A 10,418-nucleotide genomic window follows, 5' to 3' on the forward strand; every position below is an offset into this window, starting at 1 on the left:
AGCAGCCATGACATTTCACTGTCCTGCATATATAAGTTAAAATAAGACAGAATAACAGTCACTGAGGACTGTAAGGAGATCTCTTTACCAGACAAATCTGCCTATGTCTAGAATATTGGAAAACTTACTTTTTGAGAACTAGCTGTTAAACAGCCTAAAGCCTTCTATGTATGTGTCCACGTAAGAACTAAATAGTCAGTATCCCATCAAGGCAACAGATTGTTTAACTTTGACACTTAGATCTTGCAGTGTGAAATACTTACTAGCAACATAAGAAAAGACAAATTGCAAGTCTGGCCTACTGCCTCGCTGGCTGACAAGCTATTTAGGTTAGCTGGATGTAGAGATAACTTCAAGGAATTTCAGAAAAATCTAAAAAAGAGAGATCAGATGTTGAAAAATGTTGAATAAGGTACTGAACAGAAGAGTTGAACCTTCTTATTCTCTGCAGGGTTAACACACACCACTAATCAAATACACCCGAGCATCACCACATACATGCTCCAACAAAAAAGTCTGTTCAAAGTGCTGATTTGATTTCAAGTTTAACCATGCCAAAACTCTGCAATACAAAAATGTTATTCATGTTAAGGATTTTTTTTTTTTTAGTCAGTATCCCATCAAGGCAACAGATTGTTTAACTTTGACACTTAGATCTTGCAGTGTGAAATACTTACTAGCAACATAAGAAAAGACAAATTGCAAGTCTGGCCTACTGCCTCGCTGGCTGACAAGCTATTTAGGTTAGCTGGATGTAGAGATAACTTCAAGGAATTTCAGAAAAATCTAAAAAAGAGAGATCAGATGTTGAAAAATGTTGAATAAGGTACTGAACAGAAGAGTTGAACCTTCTTATTCTCTGCAGGGTTAACACACACCACTAATCAAATACACCCGAGCATCACCACATACATGCTCCAACAAAAAAGTCTGTTCAAAGTGCTGATTTGATTTCAAGTTTAACCATGCCAAAACTCTGCAATACAACAAAAATGTTCATGTTAAGGATTTTTTTTTTTTAAACACAACAATATGAAAAGCTCATCTGGAACACTATATACAGTACAGGTCATCCTAATTTAGATAACCCTTACCATTCTATCTTAAAAATACTTTCTTTTCATACCAAGTTCTCCCTTGAGAAAAGTTTCCATCCCTGCTATACAGGAATTCATTCAGAGCAACAGCAGTCAATGAAGCTGCATCATTAGCATCACTCCACTAGTCATAGGGAGCATCTGGAAAAATCCTAAGGAAGGTCTCTAGCTAGCTGAGCCCCTCTCTTGCCACCAAAACAGCAGAAGTCATAAGCAGCAACCAGAAGACTGAACCAAAGTCACATCAGATGCTGAGGAACAGAAGTGGCACCATTATGAACAAAGGTCGGGTCTGAACAGCAAAAGCCTGTCTAAAGAGCACTGCAACAATCTAACAGCTGTTAAAAACTAGAGCAGCATCACTAATTGAGCATGGACCTTACCCTGTGTGCACTGTTGCAGTAGAACTGCCACATCTCCTAGATCAGTGACATAAGATGCAGAAGCACAGCACACACGTGCTGCCTCAGAAATCCTAATAAACCCCCAGTGAACCACGGGAGCCCTACGGAGCAGGCAGTAGACAGGCTGAAGATTTCCCCTCAGGGAAAGCAGCACTGGGGTGAGCAGAGGTTTCAGCTTTAGAGCACCACGAAACACCCAGGTGCACTGCTGCAATGCAGGCAACAAACCCACCCTCACCTGACTGCCCCATCCCTGCCAGCCCAGGACAACAGCTGCTCCACTCCCAGGGTGCTGCCTGCTACCCCACTCCCACCCACGAACCTCCTCCCTTGCATTTCAGCAGCTACAGAGCAGGCTGGTTCTACCGATGGAATATGATAAACTCTACCTCCCAAAGGGCTTACTAAGAGCTCCTCTGTAGCCTGAATCAGGCTGGGTGACCCAGCACCACTCAAGACAGGCCACCAACCTGAGACACTTCACAGGAAACAGACTGGATAATTTGCAGAGCTGCATCACACATGACAATCAAATACTTTCTATTATCATCCCCACCCAAATTCCCTTTGAGATAATTTGGATAAGCAGCTCAAAAACATACTCAATCTTTCAAACAGTCCAACTATGAGAACTTCAAGTGTCCAGGATGAAGCTGTCAGTGAGATGACTCTTCCCATTCACTCAGGAGTTAGGTGCCACGGTCCAACAGATTGTTCCTGCCAACCCGTGATGCCAAGCTGCCTGAGCCCCTCAAAGGACGTCCCGCAGGATTCGTGCGCTGGATGGCTTGGAGGCTGCATGGGCAGGGGAACAGCCTGCACAGCTGGGCCACCAGCATGTCTTTAGCAGCTGCAGAGGCTCAGCTGGCTCAGATGCCATCTGAAATCAAAAGTTGTGCCTGGCACAAGCAAAATTAACTGCAAAGTTATCCACAGCACAGCTTTATAGAGCAGTTCTGGGGCTACCTATATTTTCCTGTGCTGCTATAAGGGTCCAGAAGATTATTTTGGCCACTGCTGTTCCTCTGCAGGCCATCCTCCCTGTGGTAGGGTTATGACAGATGAAACAGCAGAGAGCCCTCTCCTTAGCAGGGGACTGCCCTTGTTCTGAGTACAAGGCTATTAAGGCAGTTGTAAGTCACATATGAGAAATTTGCAAGTTGTTGCAGGGTGATTTAAGCAATAGTTTAACTGATATTTTGGTTCAAATAGTTATGTGACCACTTTACATCTCAACTCTGCATAGAGCAGATATGAATGACTGCCTCTTGCAAATCAATACTGTTTATTGCATGCTTTAAATCAATAAAGCTTTCCTCCACAGAGTAAATTCTTCTAAAACAGTGATTAGGCATTTGAGGAGAACTAAACAGTTTCACTGAACAATACCATTAGTCCTGAAACATCAGCTTGACATCCCAGCCAGAAAGCACTTTGTCAGAACTAATTAATCCCCACAGCACCTCTACAAGATTAAGAAAGCAATTCATCTGCTTTTTAAATGTGTTGGGTACTCATGTTGCAGAACATCGTGGCTGGTGTGGAAGCCATAAGTACCAGCATAAACAGAGAACAGCCCAAGCCAGCAGAACCCATCCAAAAGCATGAAAAACCAGAGAACACTGACAGCTGTAGGATTTGGCTTCTTTGCATCTTCCTGTTACACACCAAACCTCCTGTGACTATCCAGAGAGTCTTCCAGATGTCACTTGACTGGATGAGTGGCAGTGAAAAGCAGTTATTATTCTATTGGGAGCAGTTCTGTCTGTTGTTTGTTCAGCCAGTTATCTATGCATGTAGCTTAAAAGGGAGGGGGGAGCAGTAACCTTAGGCTCTGTGAACAAGAACTCTGGGTTTTATTTGAGCAGTTAAAACTAAGTCTTCATTACCACAAGCAAAGCACGTAACCTTACTAAACAGGTCTCAAATGGCAACCAGCCAGCATAAAAAGTATTTCTCTCCAAGGAAGTGGTCGATCTACATAGCTCTCATATATGTGAATGTAGTAGCACTAGTCTACATACCTCCACCTGACTTTGCTTAGCTGCTGCCACCCCCCTTTATTCATTTATTTTTTCAGCTAACACTTGCCCTGCTGGTGGGGCACTCAAGGCCACCAGGTTCAGGCAGCCAGCCCCGGCACAGGGACAACATCAGCAAGGCTTTCCCAAGCCAGCTGTATGATCTCTCCCCCACTCTTTGAGAAAGACTTGAAGTTCTCCCATACTTGACAAAACCAAGTGTCAAGTCAAGCCCAGAACATTTCAATCCTGGCAGACAGCGAGATCAGCAGAGTCTCCATAACACGTGCAGGAACGCGTTATGGGGCGGTGATGCTTCTCGGCATGCTGAGCAGAGTGCAAGGCTAGCCTTGGCAGTGTGCAGTCACCTTCAGGAGCACAGAATATGAATCAATCATTTACTAATAGATTCCTCCAGTAACTGAGATAAAAGCCCAGTCTGAAAAGGCGGTGTGGCAGATCAGTGACAGGACCACCCTCAGCCACCTAGCACACATCACTTCATGTACAAGTTATCTCATTAAAATTTTTTGGACAAGTCTTCCCAAGTCTTCTAATAAATTCTCTGGCGCAAGCTAGAGGAATTTAAATCAGATTCAGATATGGAAAACTTTGCTGCAAACTCATCTTCCTGTAACTGTGCTAGCTATGAAGACACCAGTACGAATTACACCTTTAGGAGATGCTCTACCCCACTGCTGGTTTCATCTGGGCTCCAGCAAGTGAAAATCCACTCTCCCTGTAAAACTCGGCCAGAAATCACAGGGCAAAGCTAAGCACCTCCAGCTCTGGGAACACCTCCTTGGTTGGGCTGGCGGAGAGCCTGACCAGGTCAAGTGCCTGGGGACAGTTTCACAAGTGCACCCTCAGCAGCACTCCCAGGTTGCCACCAGAGCCAGCCCCACTCCCACACCTCCTAGCCTCCCGCTCAGCCCCAGCTATGCCAGCACAAGTTTCTGCACAAGCATACACAACATGGATGAACTGTTTCTGTAAGATAAACCCAGACAGTAAAATAACATTTTTTCAGCCAGACCAGCTTCTGGACCTCGCTCCCTGCACTGATACAGAATTTTACTCTGGCAGCAGCTTAAGGAGCCCCATCAACAACACCACCAAACACCCACCCCAGGTGACCAACACCACAGCCACCTCTCACCTGCCACACCCACATCTTCTGGGATTTACTAGCCGATTTTCTGCCATTCCACTGGATGGAGATCAAGATAAGGACTTCGATATGAAAATACACGACCTACATAGAGATGAAGTTGTTGATCCCCTTGCAAATAAGTTTCCACTCCGTGGCAGTGTCACTAACTTCACAAGCTGTCAGTCTTTGAGGCAAAATTAAAGGACTGATCTTGTGAGCAAGATGACCTTGCCAGAGCAGAAGATGAAGCTCAACCTACATATTTCTAAACAATGTGATTTACAGAGATTTCTTCAAAAGCAATTCTGATCTTTTAAGACTCAGAATTCCCCCAAGATGCATTAAAAAGCTGCTGAGCTGAACAAAGCTTCACATTTTTCATTTTTTTCATGTTCCATAGGGAAGATAAAATCATGCTTTTAGTAGTTCTAAAGTCACTGCCAACATCCTTCATCACTACACACGTGTGCGTACCACACCTTCAGCAGTGATGCCCTTGTTAAAAAGCATCATACCTGTCGTTTCCAGCTACCCTCCCCAGTTTGAAGTAAGTTTACACAAGTGAGGAAGCACACCGGCTCTGAAGGCAGTCCCTGCAGACTCCAAAGCAATCAATACATCCTACCACAGGGTTTGTCTGGAGAGTCTCAGGAAAAAAATCAAAACAATAAAGTTTGATTTTTCATAACTGAAGAGGTCTGATTGATTTCAGCTCTAATCCACTTTTTCCAATTACAGGTGCAGCCTGTGTTAATTCATCTTGGAAGACTCTTGATATTAATAAATTAAAAAAAATTTCAAGTGTCACAAAATCTTACTTGCTGTCCTTGTCTCCTTATATATTAGCACTTATATAAACCAATTAATTTTCATTTACTGTGGAAAAAAAATTGTAAGAACAGCACAAATCCTACACATTAAGACACCTGTTCCCAGAGATGGCACTTAGATGACTATGAAGACTGCATTTCTGTCACTCACTTCTGTACTCATGGAAAATGGTTATCAACGGCTTCTATGGGCACACACTGAACTGCCTGTTCTTTATAAAATAATCAGCTATTTTGGGGAATGTAAACATGAGAAAGCAGCAGATTCACATACATATGACAGGGTGTTTGACTAGCTATCAGTAAAGAAAGGCAACAGCAGGCATTAAACTAGCAGCCTTCAGCTGCGTGACCTATGCTGCTGCCAGTGATGAAAGAAAAACCTAGGGAAGAGAAACGCTCCATCTGAGAATTTTCCTCTTTTCTCCTTACGCTTAGTGATTTTCATCTACAGAAGAGCACAGCTCCTTTTATTCTTGCTGCTTTTCATTGCCCTTCCTTCTTCTAGCCCTTTTATTTTGGAGAATGCCCACATTTAAGTTAGCTATATTTAGCTTTATTTCAGTGATTATAGTTATGCTATAGGCAAATAATCCAAGGAGTGGACAGTTACATGTGAAATTTTAGCATGATGCTCACATTTCTAAATCTTTAATACAGGTGTGCAGAGCAGACTGGGGATGAAAAGCTTCAAGATCAGAATAATGCAGAGGAGAAAATACTCTGCAGGATTTCACATCAAGCCTAGAAAGCAGACCTAGAGGGACATGGCTAGATGACTGCGCTCTCTATATGACATGCCTAGCTTTTCTTCAGTAAGAACCTCAGGCTCAGCAAACCTGAATCTTCCTGAGTAAACAGGTGGCCCTAACTATTTTAAATGCACAAGGTCTTCTACATGTGACAATACATACATTGGCACCTATTGGCCCTGAACCTTTGCAAATCTCTTCCCTAATTCTCTTTACCAAAGCTCTACTTTGGAGGTTCAGACTGGAAAAACCTCCATATAGAGTGGGAAGGGATTTCAGGGAGCAACTGCAGAATCTGGGCTTTCATTTAATAAACGTCTCCAACTCTTTACATCAATAAGAGCCTTCCAGAAATGAAGGGCCATCAACTGAGGCACTGCTGCCTCCCAAAACTGAAAACATCTGCTGCTGTTTAGTAGCTTCACCAAGTTTAACCTAGAAGTGCTCCCATTTCACCAGGTTTCACTCTCAACAGAAGTCCAGTGATTGGGGTAAAATGAGAAGTTCAGTCAGCTCCGTCTAAAATAACCTAGAAAAAACTGCTTACACCACCATGCCAGTAGGAAGAGTACGAGAACACAAATACTGGAGAGCAGGACAGGTTATCAGGCATCTCCAAATCCTCAGTGCAATCAGAAAGCTTCTGAGTTGAAAGGCAAGGAGAAGTGGAAAAAAACTATCTTCTTCCAAGACAGTTTGAGAGAGAGTAGAGGTTCCCCTAAACCCAGTGTAAAGAACCAAGGACAGCACACCCACCGGAACCCGGATACCCACCTCTAACCCTCATGTCTGATGAAAGCAGAAATCTCATTCGGGGCACTCTGTCGTTGCAATTCCTGATTCACACTGATGTTTAAGAACAGGCAGCAGCTGGTGCTAACATTTTGAGACACCATTCTTATTTTCTAGTTGGTCATCAGCTCAGGAGCTTACAGTGCAGACACACCCTCTGTGTTAAGAAAGCAACTGGGACAACTCTCTGGCATGTTTTACCAAATGGTATGTACTGGTGCGTACCTGAAAGATCATGCTTGCTTTTAAAATGAAGAATGACAAGTTTCTTCCCCTAGCTCAGTAAGGTTTGATCTCCCATTACACAGTATCCAAGTCCTGAATTATCTAATTTCAAACAAATCTACAAAAAAGTCAGCTACGCGAGCTTCCTTTCACAGAAGGAAAAAACACAGCAGGGTTTTTTTTTTCCCCTCCACCTGGTCACTAGAACTGCCTTACAGCTTTTTAACCCGAAATCCTTGCTTACAAGGTACCTTGATTCTTTTCTGTCACACCATACCACAGGTACAGTAACAGTTAAGTCACAAAACTCTTCAGATTATTTAACCTTAGATGATTTCCCAAAATGCTAACATCCACAAGCTTCCCAGGACTGTCCTGAAGTCTAGTATACCCTTAAAAGGTATGACGTAAAAGTGCTCTGACATGCAGTTGCTTCAATCAAGATTTCAGGCATCTGAGCATCACTCAAGCCAGCTTTACAGGAGAGTGAGATGCTACCAGGTGCCAGTGACTTCCTACTGGCAAAGTCTAACGGCCCCTCTTACCAACAGTCCATCTGCAGGACTGGTGTCATGCGTTACACACGAGCTGGAAAACCACCAGCCCCACCGGCTTCACCAGCCCAGCTTTTGATTTCATACAGTCCAAGGCCAGCTGAGGTCCCACCTTACACCCCCTGCCGCCCCTTGCCTGCTGCCAACACCCCCTGTGTGTCCTCAGCCAGGCCTGCTTCCCTAGCAGCCTGTTAAACCAACCTCAGTTGGTTTACACTACAAACCTGACACCAACTGTTGTCACAAAAACAACGGGCAAGCCCACGCCCTGAAGCTAGATGGTATCCCTGCTCATGTTTATTTCCACTAAATTAAGCTAGAATGCAAGGTTTAGGGAAGGTTTAAAAACCTGTGCATTCTATCTTTAGCTACCAGTTGTTGCGACCTGAATAAACTGATCAGGTATTACAAAGGTACAGTCCCACTGAGAAGCAACCGGGTTCAGAGTGAGCCCTAACACATACATCTTCCTCCACACCCCTCAAACTTGCAGTTTTACAGCCATGTTTCCTAATATCTGCTGCTTTTTGCTGGGTAAAAGACAGCATGTGTAAGCACAGCACACAGAGAGCACTGTAGCAAATACACAAACCAACCTCTCAGCTGCAGCAATTTTAAAGATGACTTGTAAAAGGCTAGGCTTACAAACATTTAAACTTAAAATATACTGATAGAGTTCAATGATCAGCGCGTAAACCCAAATTTACTACCACAGGGAGCAGTTATCTTATGACTTGAGCTGATGAGAAATTCCCCATCAGCTGGTTTTCACAGACAGCAGTAATAAGTTGAAAGAGAAACTTCTTTCCTATATGTCAGAGCAGGGTTTCAACTCATGCAAGCACATGGTCCCCCAGGTGATGAGTAAATGTTGTGTCACACAGTTGTTCTACTGTTGGACCAATAAACTCTTCAAAACCTTGAGGATTTTCAGGGGGAGTGTCTAATTCAGCTTGTTTTCTTGGTAGCCCTACTGGAAGATGACTCAGATGCAAAGCTTGTCAGGGCCATGTGTATTCAGGTGTATTTCTATGTGCACAACAAATATGTCATGTGATATGGGTTATCAGTATGTGTTTGAATATTCTCCTTTAACAGTGGTGAGTAGGTAACGTTTCTGCGACAGCTCAGTACACATGAGTAAATAAGGCACCCATTTAGTCCTTTCTGTCATTTTTGAATCACTAACCAAGGACAGATGAGAATTTTTATAAGCCACTACTAGGCCTATTAGATTTCTCGCTTGTCTTCATTCTCTGTAACAAAATAAAGATGCCAAGAAAGCACTCCTAATTTAAGCTTGTATTGACTTACGAAGGTTAAAAAGCACACCTTGAAACAAGCATTGTTAGCTCTTCCTGACCAAATTACCGAAACAGAAGTCTCAAAACAAGTTCCCAACCCCCAGCCAGCAGCAGGTTACATTTGTGTACAGTATACACAAGGATTATTCCTGGAATGCAGAACACTCCTTGAAATCTTGTAAAATTCGACAATCATTCACTTCCATGCTTAACAAAAAAACATCGAAGTAGAACTGAGGAGAAGGCAAAGTACTGACATCCCACCAACAATGGAAGCGCTGCCAAAGAACTGATTGCTGGGGCAAGGGGAAGAAAGGAAAACAAATTCTGAAGTTACACTAGCTGCCCCATAACAAGGAAAACGTTCGCTGTCAGATGGGGGAAGCGTGTAAAATTTATCAACAACAAACCACATATTCAGATTGCTGGAATTTCCAGCTCATCAAGATGAATTTTTTAGTTGCTGTGGCCAGGAACTTCAGCTAACAGTGCATTAAATGTGAAATTTAGACACTTCTGATTTCAGCAGCTACCCAGTAGTTGAGCTTCCTGCGTGCCTGAGCTACTGTATGCTGGCTTACCATACCTGCCTCAAGCACGGACCTAGAACGTGCTAGGACAGGGTGCTGCTTGGAAAATGACCTCTGTCTTGAACAGTAGACTGTTTTCTATCTCTCTTACTCTTTAAAGCGAGCAATATAGAGAAAGAGCTCCTCAGAGCAAGTAGGAGCAAGAGGAGACTGTGCTGGGAAGCAGGAGGCAGACAGGGGTGATCAGAAACACACCCTGAAGTCAGTGACCTCCGTCACTGCCACGCTCACCAAGGCCACAGAGCTGCTCGCAGAGGTGGGCCACGATACGACCCTCTGACCCTGCTTTGCCAGTCCCTCCCCACTCCACTGAACCACCGCTGCTCTCGGGGGGTGACCCAGGTAGGCTCCCCACCCCTTCCACGCTTCAGATGGCAGTGCTGACGCCAGCTGCATTACACTCACGTGCTACGGGCAGCGTGCAATGCAGATCTGCAAGATGTCTGGAGACAGGAGAGGAGGTAGGTAAGAAGATGGGAGGACAAAACAGCAACAAAAAACTCACTGGCCTCCCTCCATCCCTCACCTCCCGAGCAGCACACAGGCGCCCAGTGCCCTCCCAGGGCCGCGGGTAACGAAAACACCGGCCCGTCCTGCCCTCCCCTCCCGCGGAGCCAAACTGGAGCCAGGCTGCAGCCGAGGGATGGCAGCAGTTACCGACCGGGCAACTTGCGAGCGAGGAGAGGACACGCTGAG

This window comes from Aptenodytes forsteri, unplaced genomic scaffold (genome assembly GCF_000699145.1).
Source record: "Aptenodytes forsteri isolate BGI_AS27 unplaced genomic scaffold, ASM69914v1 Scaffold54, whole genome shotgun sequence".
In the NCBI taxonomy this organism is placed as follows: domain Eukaryota; kingdom Metazoa; phylum Chordata; class Aves; order Sphenisciformes; family Spheniscidae; genus Aptenodytes; species Aptenodytes forsteri.